General features: G+C 44.1%; 1 pseudogene; it reads right to left on the bottom strand.

The window, feature by feature from the left end:
• Positions 1–8941: 8941 nt before the first annotated feature.
• LOC125554722 overlaps positions 8942–15681 on the bottom strand; it is a 39800-nt pseudogene continuing 33060 nt past the window's right edge.

The following is a 15681-nucleotide window of genomic DNA, read 5'->3' as shown; positions in this document are numbered from 1 at the left end:
TCGAGCGGGAAGGAGTCGGTGTAGCAGGCGGCATAGCAGGAACTCGAGCAGCGAGCACAGAGGGAACCTCAAGTAAACCAGCGCCATGGAGGCGAGTCTCCTCAGCACGGATCTCAGAAAGCGCCTCCATGAGGGAGATACGACCACGAGCAAATAACTGAGCGCGTCGGGGCTCAAACTCCTTACGAAGTCGAGACAAGAACTCGTAGACACGATGAAACTCCAAATCAGCCCGCACAACTGCTACCTCTTGAGCACTTGCGTTGGTTTTCCCTTGAAGAGGAAAGGGTGATGCAACAAAGTAGCGTAAGTATTTCCCTCAGTTTTTGAGAACCAAGGTATCAATCCAGTAGGAGGCCACGCACGAGTCCCTCGCACCTACACAAACAAATAAATCCTCGCAACTAACGCGATAAGGGGTTGTCAATCCCTACACGGTCACTTACGAGAGTGACATCTGATAGATATGATAAGATAATATTTTGGTATTTTTATGATAAAGATGCAAAGTAAAATAAAAGGCAATAAAAATAACTAAGTGTTGGGTGATTAATATGATGGAAGATAGACCCGGGGGCCATAGGTTTCACTAGTGGCTTCTCTCAAGAGCATAAGTATTCACGGTGGTTAAACAAATTACTGTTGAGAAATTGACAGAACTGAGCATAGTTATGAGAATATCTAGGTATGATCATGTATATAGGCATCACGTCCGAGACAAGTAGACCGACTCCTGCCTGCATCTACTACTATTACTCCACACATCGACCGCTATCCAGCATGCATCTAGTGTATTGAGTTCAAGAGAACAGAGTAACGCTTTAAGCGAGATGACATGATGTAGATGGATAAACTCATGCAATATGATATAAACCCCATCTTGGTATCCTCGATGGCAACAATACAATACGTGCCTTGCTGCCCCTACTGTCACTGCGAAAGGACACCGCAAGACTGAACCCAAAGCTAAGCACTTCTCCCATTGCAAGAAAGATCAATCTAGTAGGCCAAACCAAACTGATAATTCAAAGAGACTTGCAAAGACAACCAATCATACATAAAAGAATTCAGATAAGATTCAAATATTATTCATAGATAAACTTGATCATAAACCCATAATTCATCGATGTCAACAAACACACTGCAAAAGAAGATTACATCGAATAGATCTCCACAAGAGAGGGGGAGAACTTTGTATTGAGATCCAAAAAGAGAGAAGAAGCCATCTAGCTAATAACTATGGACCCGTAGGTCTGAGGTAAACTACTCACACTTCATCGGAGAGGCTATGGTGTTGATGTAGAAGCCCTCTGTGATCGATGCCCCCTCCGGCGGAGCTCCGGAACAGGCCCCAAGATGGGATCTCATGGATACAGAAAGTTACGGCGGTGGAATTAGGGTTTTGGCTCCGTATCTGGTAGTTTGGGTGTACATAGGTATATATAGGAGGAAGGAGTATGTCGGTGGAGCAACAGGGGGCCCACGAGGGTGGAGGGCGCGCCTTGGGGGGTAGGCGCGCCCCCCTACCTCGTGGCCTCCTGGTTGATGTCTTGACGTAGGGTCCAAGTCCTCTGGATCATGTTCATTCCGAAAATCATGTTCCTGAAGGTTTCATTCTGTTTGGACTCCGTTTGATATTCTTTTTCTACGAAACCCTGAAATAGGCAAAAAAACAGCAATTCTGGGCTGAGCCTCCAGTTAATAGGTTAGTCCCAAAAATAATATAAAAGTGTATAATAAAGCCAAAATAATGTCCAAAACAGAATATAATATAGCATGGAACAATCAAAAATTATAGATACGTTGGAGACGTATCAAGCATCCCCAAGCTTAATTCATGCTCGTCCTCGAGTAGGTAAATGATAAAAACAGAATTTTTGATGTGGAATGCTACTTGGCATAATTTCAATGTAATTCTCCTAATTGTGGTATGAATATTCAGATCCGAAAGATTCAAGACAAAAGTTTAATATTGACATAGAAATAATAATACTTCAAGCATACTAACTAAGCAATTATGTCTCTTCAAAATAACATGGCCAAAGAAGGTTATCCCTACAAAATCATATAGTCTGGCTATGCTCCATCTTCACCATACAAAGTATTCAAATCATGCACAACCCCGATCACAAGCCAAGCAATTGTTTCATACTTTTTATGTTCTCAAACTTTTTCAATTTTCACGCAATACATGAGCGTGAGCCATGGACATAGCACTATAAGTGGAATAGAATGGTGGTTGTGGAGAAGACAAAAAGGGAGAAGATAGTCTCACATCAACTAGGCGTATCAACGGGCTATGGAGATGCCCATCAATAGATATCAATGTGAGTGAGTAGGGATTGCCATGCAACGGATGCACTTAGAGCTATAAGTATATGAAAGCTCAAAAAGAAACTAAGTGGGTGTGCATCCAACTTGCTTGCTCACGAAGACCTAGGGCATTTTGAGGAAGCCCATCGTTGGAATATACAAGCCAAGTTCTATAATGAAAAATTCCCACTAGTATATGAAAGTGATAACATAGGAGACTCTCTATTATGAAGATCATGGCGCTACTTTGAAGAACAAGTGTGGAAAAATGATAGTAGTATTGCCCCTTTTCATTTATATTTTTGGCCTTCTTTTTTGGCCTTCCCCATTTTTTTATTTGGGACAATACTCTATGAATGATGATCATCACACTTCTATTTATTTACAACTCAATGATTACAACTCGATACTAGAACAAGGTATGACTCTATATAAATGCCCCCTACGGTGTACCCGGATAGCAATGATGCATGAGTGACTTATAGGAAAGAATTATGAATGGTGGCTTTGCCACAACTAAAATGTCAACTACATGATCATGCAAAGCAATATGACAAGGATGGAGCGTGTCATAGTAAACGGAATGGTGGAAAGTTGCATGGCAATATATCTCGGAATGGCTATGGAAATGCCATGATAGGTAGGTATGGTGGATGTTTTTAGGAAGGTATATGGTGGGTGTATGATACCGGCGAAAGGTGCGCGGTATTTAGAGAGGCTAGCAATGGTGGAAGGGTGAGAGTGCGTATAATCCATGGACTCAATATTAGTCATAAAGAACTCACATACTTATTGCGAAAATCTATTAGTCATCGAAGCAAAGTACTACGCGCATGTTCCTAGGGGGATAGACTGGTAGGAAAAGACCATCGCTCATCCCCGACCGCCACTCATAAGGAAGACAATCAATAAATACATCATGCTCCGACTTCTTAACATAACGGTTCACCATACGTGCATGCTACGGGAATCACAAACTTCAGCACAAGCATTTCTCAAATTCACAACTACTCAACTAGCACGACTCTAATATCACCATCTACATATCTCAAAACAATTATCAAGTTTCAAACTTCTCATAGTATTCAACACACTCATAAGAAAATTTTATTATTAATCTTGAATGCCTAAAATAATTAAAGTAAATTACCATGTTCTTTTGTAGGACTCTCAAAATAATCTAAGTGAAGCATGAGAGAACAATGGTTTCTATAAAACAAATCTACCACCGTGCTCTAAAAGATATAAGTGAAGCACTAGAGCAAAAACTATATAACTCAAAAGATATAAGTGACGCACATAGAGTATTCTAACAATTTACGAATCATGTGTGTCTCTCTCAAAAAGGTGTGTGCAGCAAGGATGATTGTGGTAAACTAAAAAGCAAAGACTGAAATCATACAAGACGCTCCAAGCAAAACACATATCATGTGGTAAATAAAAATATAGCTCCAAGTAAAGTTACTGATAGAAGTAGACGAAAGAGGGGATGCCTTCCGGGGCATCCCCAAGCTTAGGCTCTTGCCACTCCTTGTTCCATAATCCATCAAATCTTTACCCAAAACTTGAAAACTTCACAACACAAAAGTTAAAGTAGAAAATCTCGTGAGCTCCATTAGCGAAAGAAAACAAAACACCACTTCAAGGTATTGTAATGAACTCATTCTTTATTTATATTGCTGTTAAACCTACTGTATTCCAACTTCTCTATGGTTTATAAACTATTTTACTAGCCATAGATTCATTAAAATAAGCAAACAACACACGAAAAACAGAATCTGTCAAAAACAGAACAGTCTGTAGTAATCTGTAGCTAACGAAAGATCTGGAACCCCAAAAATTCTAAAATAAATTGTTGAATGTGAGTGATTTATCTATTAATCATATGCAAAAAATAATTAACTAAATATCACTTTCCAAATAAAAATGGCAGCAATTCTCGTGAGCGCTAAAGTTTCTGTTTTTTACAGCAAGATTAAAAAGACTTTCCCCAAGTCTTCCCAACAGTTCTACTTGGCACAAACACTAATTAAACACAAAAAACACAACCAAAACAGAGGCTAGATAAATTATTTATTGAATAACAGCAAGGAAAAAAATTGGGTTATCTCCCAACAAGCGCTTTTCTTTAAAGCCTTATAGCTAGGCATAATATTTCAATGATGCTCACATGAAAGGCAGGAATTGAAGCACAAAGAGAGCATCATAAAACATGTGACAAACACATCCAAGTATAACATACTTCCTATGCATAGGCATCTTATAGGCAAACAAATTATCAAGGCAAGCAAAAACTAGCATATGCAAGAAAGCGGAAAGAAACAATAGCAATCTCAACATAACGAGAGGCAATTTAGTAACATGAAAATTTCTACCACCATATTTTCCTCTCTCATAATGATTACATGTAGGATCATAAGCAAATTCAACAAAATAGCTATCACATAAAATATTTTCAACACGATCCACATGCATGCAAAGTTGACACTCTTCCAAAATAGTGGGATTAACATTAACTAAAGTCATGACTTTTCCAAACCCACTTTTATCAAAATTTTCATAAGATTGAACATTCTCCAAATATGTGGGATCTAAAGCTAACACTCTTCCAAACCCACTTTCAATAATATTTCAAACACTATTATCAATCTCATATTCATCATGGGGCTTAAATAAATTTTCAAGATCATAAGAAGAATCACCCCAATCATGATCATTGCAACAAGTAGAGGACATAGAAAAACTAGCATCCCTAAGCTAAGGGTGTTGCATATTATTAGCACAATTTACATAAATAGAATTTATAATAAAATCATTGCAATCATGCTTTTTATTCAAAGATCTATCATGGATCGCTTCATAAAGTAATTCATCACACTTTTCAGATTCACGAATTTCAAGCAAAACCTCATAAAGATAATCTAGTGCACAAAACTCACTAGAAATTGGTTCATCATAATTGGATCTCTTAAAAAGATTAGCAAGCGGATGAGGATCCATAGATCTTAGGTTCTCTGTTTAGTAATAAATAAACAACTATTCCAACCATACGAGCAAACAAGAAATAGGCAAAAGAGGCAAATAGGGAAAAAGAGAAGGAGGACAGAGAGAGAGGGCGAATAAAATGGCAAGGGTGAAGTGGGGGAGAGGAAAACGAGAGGCAAATGGCAAATAATGTAATGCGGGAGATAAGGGTTTGTGATGGGTACTTGGTATGTTGACTTTTGCGTGGACCTCCCCGGCAACGGCGCCAGAAATCCTTCTTGCTACCTCTTGAGCACTTGCGTTGGTTTTCCCTTGAAGAGGAAAGGGTGATGTAGCAAAGTAGCGTAACTATTTCCCTCAGTTTTTGAGAACCAAGGTATCAATCCAGTAGGAGGCCACGCATGAGTCCCTCGCACCTACACAAACAAATAAATCCTCGCAACCAACGCGATAAGGGGTTGTCAATCCCTACACGGTCACTTACGAGAGTGAGATATGATAGATATGATAAGATAATATTTTTGGTATTTTTATGATAAAGATGCAAAGTAAAATAAAAGGCAATAAAAATAACTAAGTGTTGGAAGATTAATATGATGGAAGATAGACCCGGGGGCCATAGGTTTCACTAGTGGCTTCTCTCAAGAGCATAAGTATTCACGATGGGTAAACAAATTACTGTTGAGCAATTGACAGAATTGAGCATAGTTATGAGAATATCTAGGTATGATCATGTATATAGGCATCACGTCCGAGACAAGTAGACCGGCTCCTGCCTGCATCTACTACTATTACTCCACACATCGACCGCTATCCAGCATGCATCTAGAGTATTAAGTTCAAGAGAACAGAGTAACGCTTTAAGCAAGTTGACATGATGTAGAGGGATAAACTCATGCAATATGATATAAACCCCATCTTGTTATCCTCGATGGCAACAATACAATACGTGCCTTGCTGCCCCTACTGTCACTGGGAAAGGACACCGCAAGATTGAACCCAAAGCTAAGCACTTCTCCCATTGCAAGAAAGATCAATCTAGTAGGCCAAACCAAACTGATAATTCGAAGAGACTTGCAAAGATAACCAATCATACATAAAAGAATTCAGAGAAGATTCAAATATTGTTCATAGATAAACTTGATCATAAACCCACAATTCATCGATCCCAACAAACACACCGCAAAAGAAGATTACATCGAATAGATCTCCACAAGAGAGGGGGAGAACTTTGTATTGAGATCCAAAAAGAGAGAAGAAGCCATCTAGCTAATAACTATGGACCTGTAGGTCTGAGGTAAACTACTCACACTTCATCGGAGAGGCTATGGTGTTGATGTAGAAGCCCTCCGTGATCGATGCCCCCTTCGGCGGAGCTCCGGAACAGGCCCCAAGATGGGATCTCATGGATACATAAAGTTACGGCGGTGGAATTAGGGTTTTGGCTCCGTATCTGGTAGTTTGGGGGTACGTAGGTATATATAGGAGGAAGGAGTACGTCGGTGGAGCAATAGGGGGCCACGAGGGTGGAGGGCGCGCCTGGGGGGTTAGGCGCGCCCCCCTACCTCGTGGCCTCCTAGTTGATGTCTTGACGTAGGGTCCAAGTCCTCTAGATCATGTTCATTCTGAAAATCACGTTCCCGAAGGTTTCATTCCGTTTGGACTCCATTTGATATTCTTTTTCTGCGAAACCCTAAAATAGGCAAAAAAAACAACAATTCTGGGCTGGGCCTCCGGTTAATAGGTTAGTCCCAAAAATAATATAAAAGTGTATAGTAAAGCCCAATAATGTCCAAAACAGAATATAATATAGCATGGAACAATCAAAAATTATAGATACATTGGAGACGTATCAACAGCGTGGCAACACTGACACGTACGACAACCAGCGGTGCGAAGAGAATCAAGCTGATGCCAGATAGCAAAACTCGGTGCATAGAACTCATCAACAGTGAAGTCACCCTGTTGAAGAGCATGCTCCTGACGAACCACGGATAGGTATAAGGCATCACCAGAGGGCTGATAGCGCTGACGAAGTCGGGTCCACATCTCAAATACAGTAGAGAGGCCTAGAAACTCAGAGGCAAACTGAGGCAGAACACTAGCAGTGAGAACAGCTGCGGCACGAGCATCATCATCAAGCCACTGAGTGTAACGAGACAGAGCTGCATGATAAGTCCGAAGTGCGTCCTCGTAGACCTGAACCTGCTCATCATAAGCTCGAACAGCAGCGTCATCAGCCTGCTTAGCTGCATCCTTCGCGGCCTGATTAGCGTTGGCGGCAAGAACCGGTGGCGTCGGCGGAGTAGGAGCCACAGGAGCAACCAGACATAGCGGACTGGGAACCTCGCCATAAAGAACGCCCCAAAGACAAAGGCCACGCATATGAATGCGCATGAAGCCAACAAACTCAATGTAGTTGGTACCATCAAAAATCAGCGGACAGCGAAGAACAACAACATAGCCCGAGGACAGAGACATCGCGCCTTTTTTTAGACTGATAATCAGGAGCCTAGATCTGCAGCAGCGGCAGGAGTCTCGATCAGGCCCAAGGAATCAGTGGTGGCCAACGATCAGGAGTCTCAATCGGGACCTGGCGACTGATCGAGAGCAGTTGGGACCCGGCTGCAGCAGCGGCTGGATCATGGGCGGGACCTGGCGGCTGGGTCACGGGCAGGACCGGGCAGCTGGATCGTGGGCGGGACCGGGCGACTGGATCACGGGCGGGACCTGGCGGTTGGATCCTCCCACTGGATTAGGACTTCAGGCAGAGTAGCGACCACGGGCGTTGATGGAGATCGAGCGTTGGAGGGAGGGTGTTGACCAGTGGAAGAAGCAGCGGCAGCGGCTGCGACGCGACGGAAGAGGCCGCAGGAGATCAACGCCGGAACAGCACAGCCTGACAAAGGAGAAGGCTGGCGGCACAGGGTTGGATCGCACGAGTTGCCCGTGCTAAAAAAACCTAAAGCTCTAATACCATGTTAGGAATATGCAACTTGTATTCCACTAGGGCCATAGGCCAGTATATATATACATGTATAGGTGCAGGACACATGCAAGAAACCCCTTATACAATGGGGTAAATATAAAAGGCTACATGACTATACATATACTACTCTAACAGTTTGCTTATTTTCCATTGAGGGCAGGACGGTCATTTTGGCCACTTACCAGATTGAGGAAACACTAGACTAACTGCTAGTAATATATAGGCAATAGAATTTGTTTGTGTTTGGTATATAAGCATTGCAGCTTTGTTGGATGGCAAATGAGCCATTGCAAATGTTGTCGATGGTATAGAAGCAATTTTCTCAAAAAAGAGAGTATTAAACTAACAGAGCCCTTGATTTTCCAGACGAGGACCTTTTTGCAAAAGGAGCATTCGGTCATCTTCCCTCTAGTCGCCCCGCCTTTTCCCCCTGCGCCGGGCTCAAAGAGAAAAATTCACTGTAGGTCACAAAACTTGAGCCGGATGACACTTTGGTACCACTACTTCAAAATACCCGAACTACGGTCCATGTACTTGCGCACAGGGTTCACTTTGGTCCGTATGTATGATTTCGTCTACGTATTCGCTGACTTGGCCGAGTCAGCGGCCGCCAGCTAGGCTTTGACCGCCACGTAGTCGATCCTAGGGTGAATACTACTCGATCCGGGGTGTCTTTTGCAAAAACGCCATGACCAGCTCACTATCCGTCTTCTTCCCCATGGTGGGCTTCCTCGGGAACAACTTGATCTTCTTCCTGCTGAGGCAGCCATGGTGCTTGGTGGCGCGCGGCGGGCTGAACCCATACAGAGCGGTGCGGCGGAAGATGCAGCCTGTGTCGACATACATGGGGCCCTGCAGCCCGTCCATGGCGCGCATGGCGACATCGAAGAAGATGAGGTTGTGGTTGGCGTACCGATCATTGGGGTCGATGCCCTCGAACCGCTGCGGGAACTACACGTAGCAGACGCGGTCGCTGGGGCGGTCGAGCATGTAGCACATCCCTTTGCGGAGCCCCGCCGAGTTGTGCACATGGTGGTCGCAATACAGGTTGAGGATGAAGGGCCTGTTCGACATGATGGCACTCGTCCTGAGCAGTGCGTTCATGGTGTCGTCCTTCTTGTTGTGGTCGTACCCGGGCCTCTTCTCACGCAAAATGTACACCAGCATCGGCAGCCGGATGTCCACGCCCGTCGTGTCGATCAGCGCGCCAGACTCCGCTGGATCATCGCCAAGCACAGGCTTCGACGTCGGTGGCGCATGCATTGCATGCGCGTTCATCAATCATTTGGAGAAGATACATGAGCATTTCAAATCGATTGAACAAGCATTCACTACAAAAAATACACTTTCGTGATGATACGTGTTTATCACAGTAGGTCGCATTTTTTGTCATGCATGTACATCCATGACAAATTTATGACAGAATCAAGATAGTCATACATGTGCTATCGTAGAAGTGTTCCATGACATTACCAAAATTATCATCACGGAACTGTCCACTTCCATGACGATAAATTGTGCGTCACAGAAGTGCTTTCGTCAAGGGTGACCGACACGTGGCATCCACCATAACGGAACGCCGTTAAGCTATCGGGTCGGGTTTTGGATCCGATAACCCATTAACAGCCCCGACCAATGGGGATTTTCCACGTGTAAAATCATCATTGGCTGGAGGAAACACGTGTCGGCTCACCGTTGGGACAGATGTCATCCGCTCATTGGACCGAAGGCGCCTATGATACGGCGACACGTGGCACGACCCAACAGAGGCCCATTCTTGTGAAAAGGCCGGCCCGTTTGACTTGGTCAAAAGGTGGCGCGCCAGCCCACGGAAAGCCTGTTAACGGCATGTTGGCATATAGCCCATTTACAGCCCGCTAACCCAGGGCCCGTTACGCCCTTTCTGAATTAGGCCCAGTAGCGTCATCTGGGCCGTCCAATATGATTCAACCCGTTTTAACTTCCGGCCCATGTGTGGCCCATGACTTCTTTTGGCCCATATGAGGACCTTTGTAACTCTTGGCCCATTAACGGCTCGTGGTGAAACTGGCCCGTAATGAACAGTGTACACTTTATACCCATTAACGGCCCGTTATTCCATTGGGCCATTTCCAGCCCAAGTTATCTTTCGGCCTTCTCAGGGCCCATTGATTCTTGGGATCATTTGCAGCATTCGGTTACATATGGACCGTTACTGTCATTTTCTGCTCGTGGGCCAAATTCAGACCGTCGTTACAGTCGGCCCGTTTGCGGACCGTTAATATGTTGGGCTGTTTTCATGTAAAAAAACCCGTTGGGATGTTTTCATAGAGTTATCAAATACGGCCTATTAACGGCCCGCTATGGTCCATGAATAGTATGGCCCATGATTGGTGAAATGATGATACGCCCCATAGAAGGCCCATTGATCCTACGGCCCGTATGAGGCCCATGGATAGTACGGCCCGTAGAAGGCCCATGGATCGTATGGCCCGTAGAAGGCCCATGGACCCTACGCCCGTAGAAGGCCCATGAACCCTAAGGCCCGTATAGAAGGCCGATGGATCCTACGGCCGGACGAAGGCCCATGGATCATACGGCCCGTAGAAGGCCCATGATTATTTTGGCCTAGTTACCAAAAATAGGCTATTGTGGCCACTAGAAAAAAACAGAAAAAGAACTGCAGTGAGTACAAGCAAACAACTAAACAAGACAATAAGGAAATAAATAAGCAAGCAATTAATGCTAGCCTATTACCGCTATTACACATATTATATCCACTGGGCAAGTTCGCCACCAGTGCAAATATAGGGAACAAAGAAGCACATTACATACACTGGCCGTCAAAATTGGCCACCAGTGCAAATAAACGCGGCAGCAAAACAAGAGCATAACTGAAACAACTTCAGAAGAGCTCAAGAAACGTTATCCTGGGTATCCACCATGCTGGCAATAAGCTTAGCAAGCTGATTAGCTTTGTCCTGTTTGGCGCTAAAATCCTCCAACGCTTGCTGTTGCACCAGAAAGTATGCATCTGAATGCTCCAGGAACTTCCGCAGTCCTTCCGCTTCTTATCGCAGCACAGCTGATCGATGTCTTTCAGCTTGTAGTTGAGACTCAAGAGACTGAACTAATTCAGACAGTGAGTTTGAATAGCTTGTGCAAGAGGTAGTGGTCAGTAACTCGAACACTAAACCAAGACAGGACTTTGGGGTTGTCTCACTGTCTTCAAGATAGTCTTCCTTAGCTGTTTTATCAGCTTTGTTGGAGACCAACAAGGATGTGTCACTATCCTAAACCTTATCTGCATTACTTCCTTTACCATTGCTTAATAAGGCACTCTTCCCCAATATTCTGTCAGCATTCTAAAAGAAGAAACAAGCAGACACATAACAAGTTTAGCATGTACTAGTATATGAAACTCATTTCGGTGAACCAGTTCATTAGTAAGGTGGACAGGATTAAACTACCAAGTCTTCTATTGCCAAGTACTAGTACATAATAAAAGCATCAAACAAACATATATCTATGTCCTATGGTCATTGCATTGTCTTGCCAAATCAAAATAGAGACACGGTTCAAATCATATTGGTTCAAGACAAAGCAGAAGTGAAAGAATACAAAGCGTGGGAAACTACACGGCACGACAAGATTTCAGATGGGTACCACGGGTCTACATGTACAACAACACTATTGGCTCTGTTGTGATGCTAGTAATGTGCATGATATGAAAGTCAACTGTATACAGAATTGAAATTGAAATCAACAGAGCTATTGATAAGAGAAAACCTATTAAAGAAACATGCGTGAACATACCTACTATGCCATTGGAGTTTTGATTGGATCCTTCAATTTAAAAATAAGTTTGTATGAGTAAATACAGTGATACAAGAGCAAAGCAATCATAGTTAAAAAAAGGCGCGCCTAAACGAGCGCTTAAGTGCGCCTAGGCTCTAGGCGTTGGCAAAACGTATTGCATATAACTATGCATAATTGCGCATAAGCATGCGCTTTGGTCAGTAAAGCGCAAGGCGGTGGAAAAACGCACAATTAGCGCCTGGCGCTTTTTCAAACTATGATAGCAATGGAATCTTAAATTAGAACAGTTGTTCTTCAGGTTTAGGCACTTGTTCTACATGAACAGAGTACAGTAAGACGCAAGAATATAATACTTAAAAATAGAAAATGAGCTCATAGACCTTACCACATTCTTGGTTCGGGGCCAGTACAGAACAAGGCGTTCCCAGTCATCGTCCAGTAAATGTGTCTCAGGAGAACATAAGGGAATTTGATGAGTTTGTTTGCCGGTGAAGTACGTTTTCTTCAGGTAATTCCGGTACTGCCACCAAGCATTCTTGAAGATAGTAGAGGTATTAGCACAGGTTACCTCATCCTGAGTTTCCAAATCGGTCCTTCTCTATAGAGAAAAATGGGGAAAATTTCTGTATTATAACCATCATGGAGGTAGGATGTATGGGACTAAGCAAAGTAATTGCCATGAATAACATTACTTACACATAACTCCTGGACAAACACCTGCAACTGGCATTTTCCTTCATGTTCAATATAATATTTCCAAGATGGGAAGATACGCACATACGATTTAACAACATCAAATGCGATAGATGCTAAACTACGACTAGCTGGTTATGCTTCCTCCACTGGAATAGGCGTACTAACTGGTGGAGTTGGGGTTCGCCATGATAGTACTGGCCCTTTGGGCACTGGAGCTGCCTTACTAACTGCTCTTGTTTGGGAGCTCTATGGTGGAGATGGTGTTGTGTCAACAGGAACTGGGTTACTATCGGCTAGGGTTGGGGTTAGATTGGGTGAAGCTGGTTCTCTGTCCATCGCAGTAGGGGTACAATCTGCGAGAGTTTGGGTTATGTGTGGTAGGGCTGGTTCTTGTGCATGTACAACCGGGGTGCTATCTCCACCAAGAGGTAGCACTGTTTTATTTGAAGACCGTGTTTTTAGTCCGCTAGATACTGGCATCACCCGCTCCAATTCAAATGGCTAATAAACAGGAAATATAGTTGAATGTACAGACATTGTATGAGAGACAGATGCAATAGATAGTGTGGAAAAAAGAGGGCATGAAATAGTTGACATGTATATTGTTTAACTAAAACGGATAGCATGACATAATTTCACATATATGATGTCTATCTAAACTGGATAGCATAGCATAACATAATTCAAAGATATGATGAATAACTAAACAAGATTGCATGACATAATTCACCTACATGTTATCTAAGTAATCAGGATCGCATCATTTAATTCACATATGTGATTTATATGCTAAACAGAGGGCATTCGATATGATGTCTGAACTAAGAACATGGTGTTGAATATTGTGTATATGATGTCTAGACTATGCAATGCAAGACACCGTATGCATGATATGAGTAGTATAACCGTGCCAAGTTAGAGCATACACCTCAGTGGGGGAATAGGACTGGTCATCTATCTCTGAATCCATCTCTGAGGAGCTATCGGGACCCAACAAGAGATCTGCTTCGACAGGTAGCACTGTCTGCTCTGAAGGCCTTGTTTTCACTCCAGATTTTTCCGTCTCCCACCCAAATGGCTGATTCACAGGAAGAGTAGTTTATTGTACAAACATTGTCGACAAATGGAAATGTAATGAAGAAAAGGATGGGCAAGATATCATTCAAATATATGATGCCTGGTTAAACAGGATGGCATTGCACATTTCACATATATTATGGCTGGCTAAAAGACATGAGACTGCATAATTCCCATATATGATATAGAAACTAAACAGGTTGCATTACAGAACATGTCTAAACTAAGCAGATGACATATATGATGTCAAAAGTAGGCACTGCAAGGCAACATATGCATGCTATTACTAACATCATCATGCCAAGGTAGAGCAAACACCTTGGGGGTAAATAGGAGTGGTCAGCGGCGTCTGAATCCGCCTCAGAACAGATATCTTCCTCTGGATTACAATCTGGAGAGGGGTGGGGAGGGTTTGCCATTGAACCCACCATGGAGCGATGTCTGCATGACATTGTATTGCCACGCAAAACTCTTCTCTTTTTCTCTACATGTTCAGCATGACTGTGTACAATATCTGACATGCATACAAAAAAAATATGGTGAGATTATGTAAGGAGAGCATGCAGAAATTTAGAGCGATGGTAACAACCAGTGGATCGATGTTTTTCTGTTGAACCAAAATAGCCCTAATGGATCGACGTGAATGTATAGTAATAAGTGATGCAACAAGTGTACAACCTCTTTGCCGTAGCCGTGTCGACCTCAGCATCATTGGGTTGGTCGCTGAAGCAGTTGAGGCAGAGGTGGCTGTCGGAGGTGTGGAGGAAGATCTGAGGAATCTGTAGACGGCTTCCAGGGCACTGCTCTGTTGTGATGGATCGTTCTGTCATTGGAGCAGCTCCGGTGAGCCGTAAGACGTCAAGGCTGAAGCAGCACAAGACAGACATCGTCAATCTCAAGTGGGATTCTAATAGAATCTCCAATAGATGATGTAAAATGGATGTAAAATTAACATCACCAAAAACTACCTGACTACAACAGATGAGGTAAAAACTATTGACTCTGAACTTAACTGTCGAAACTGAAATTTACTGTGGAATCTCAATGCTACTGTCGAAACTGAACGCAATGGTAGCAGAGAGGCACTTGACATGTAGTTTAGGGAGGGCCTGCAGTTCATCTTCAACCTGCACCCCCTGAGCCGCCAGCCACCACCGGCCGAACCGCCGGCCCTAGCGTCGCCTCGCCGCCCCGAAACAACTCGCCACCACCGCCCTGGCCAGCCCTCTAGGCCTCCCCACCCTGAACCCTAAGATAGATAGTGGGGTACCTCTCCGACGAGCCCCTGTCCCCGCTGCGGGTGGTTCTTCCTTAACTCCGGTGAGCCCCCCAACCCCTGAAAATCGACTGACCCAAAAGTCGATTCAGTCGACTGAAGTGTGGCTTAATCAGAGTAGAGCAGCAGCACGAGCAAGGGAGAGAGCAGCAGCAGCAGCTGGGCGAGCGAGCAATCGAGCGAGAGCTGGAGCAGCAGCAGCAGATCCGTCTGGTATGGACGCCGCCACCGAAGGGGCCTCGCACTGGGGGAGAGCCACCGTGGAGATGTTGCCCGCGGCACCGGTTTCAAGGTAGCCACTCCATGGGGTGCGGGGTGGAGCACCGTCGGTGTCGGGAGGTCGAGTTAAGGAGAAGGTGCGATGCGATGAGTGTACAACCTCTTTGGTGGCGCCAAGTAGGCCTCGGCTTCGTCCGAGGAGTCGGTGAGGATGCTGCGGTTCCGGTGGAGCAGGTTAAGGCGGTGCTGTGGGGATGGAGCAGCCGTGATAGATGAGGCGGTCGTCGGAGCAGCTCCTTGGAGGTGGAGGACGGGGCGGCTGAACCGA

Source organism: Triticum urartu, chromosome 4, assembly GCF_003073215.2.
Source record: "Triticum urartu cultivar G1812 chromosome 4, Tu2.1, whole genome shotgun sequence".
NCBI classification, from domain to species: domain Eukaryota; kingdom Viridiplantae; phylum Streptophyta; class Magnoliopsida; order Poales; family Poaceae; genus Triticum; species Triticum urartu.
This window is presented reverse-complemented; position numbering and strand designations above follow the sequence as displayed.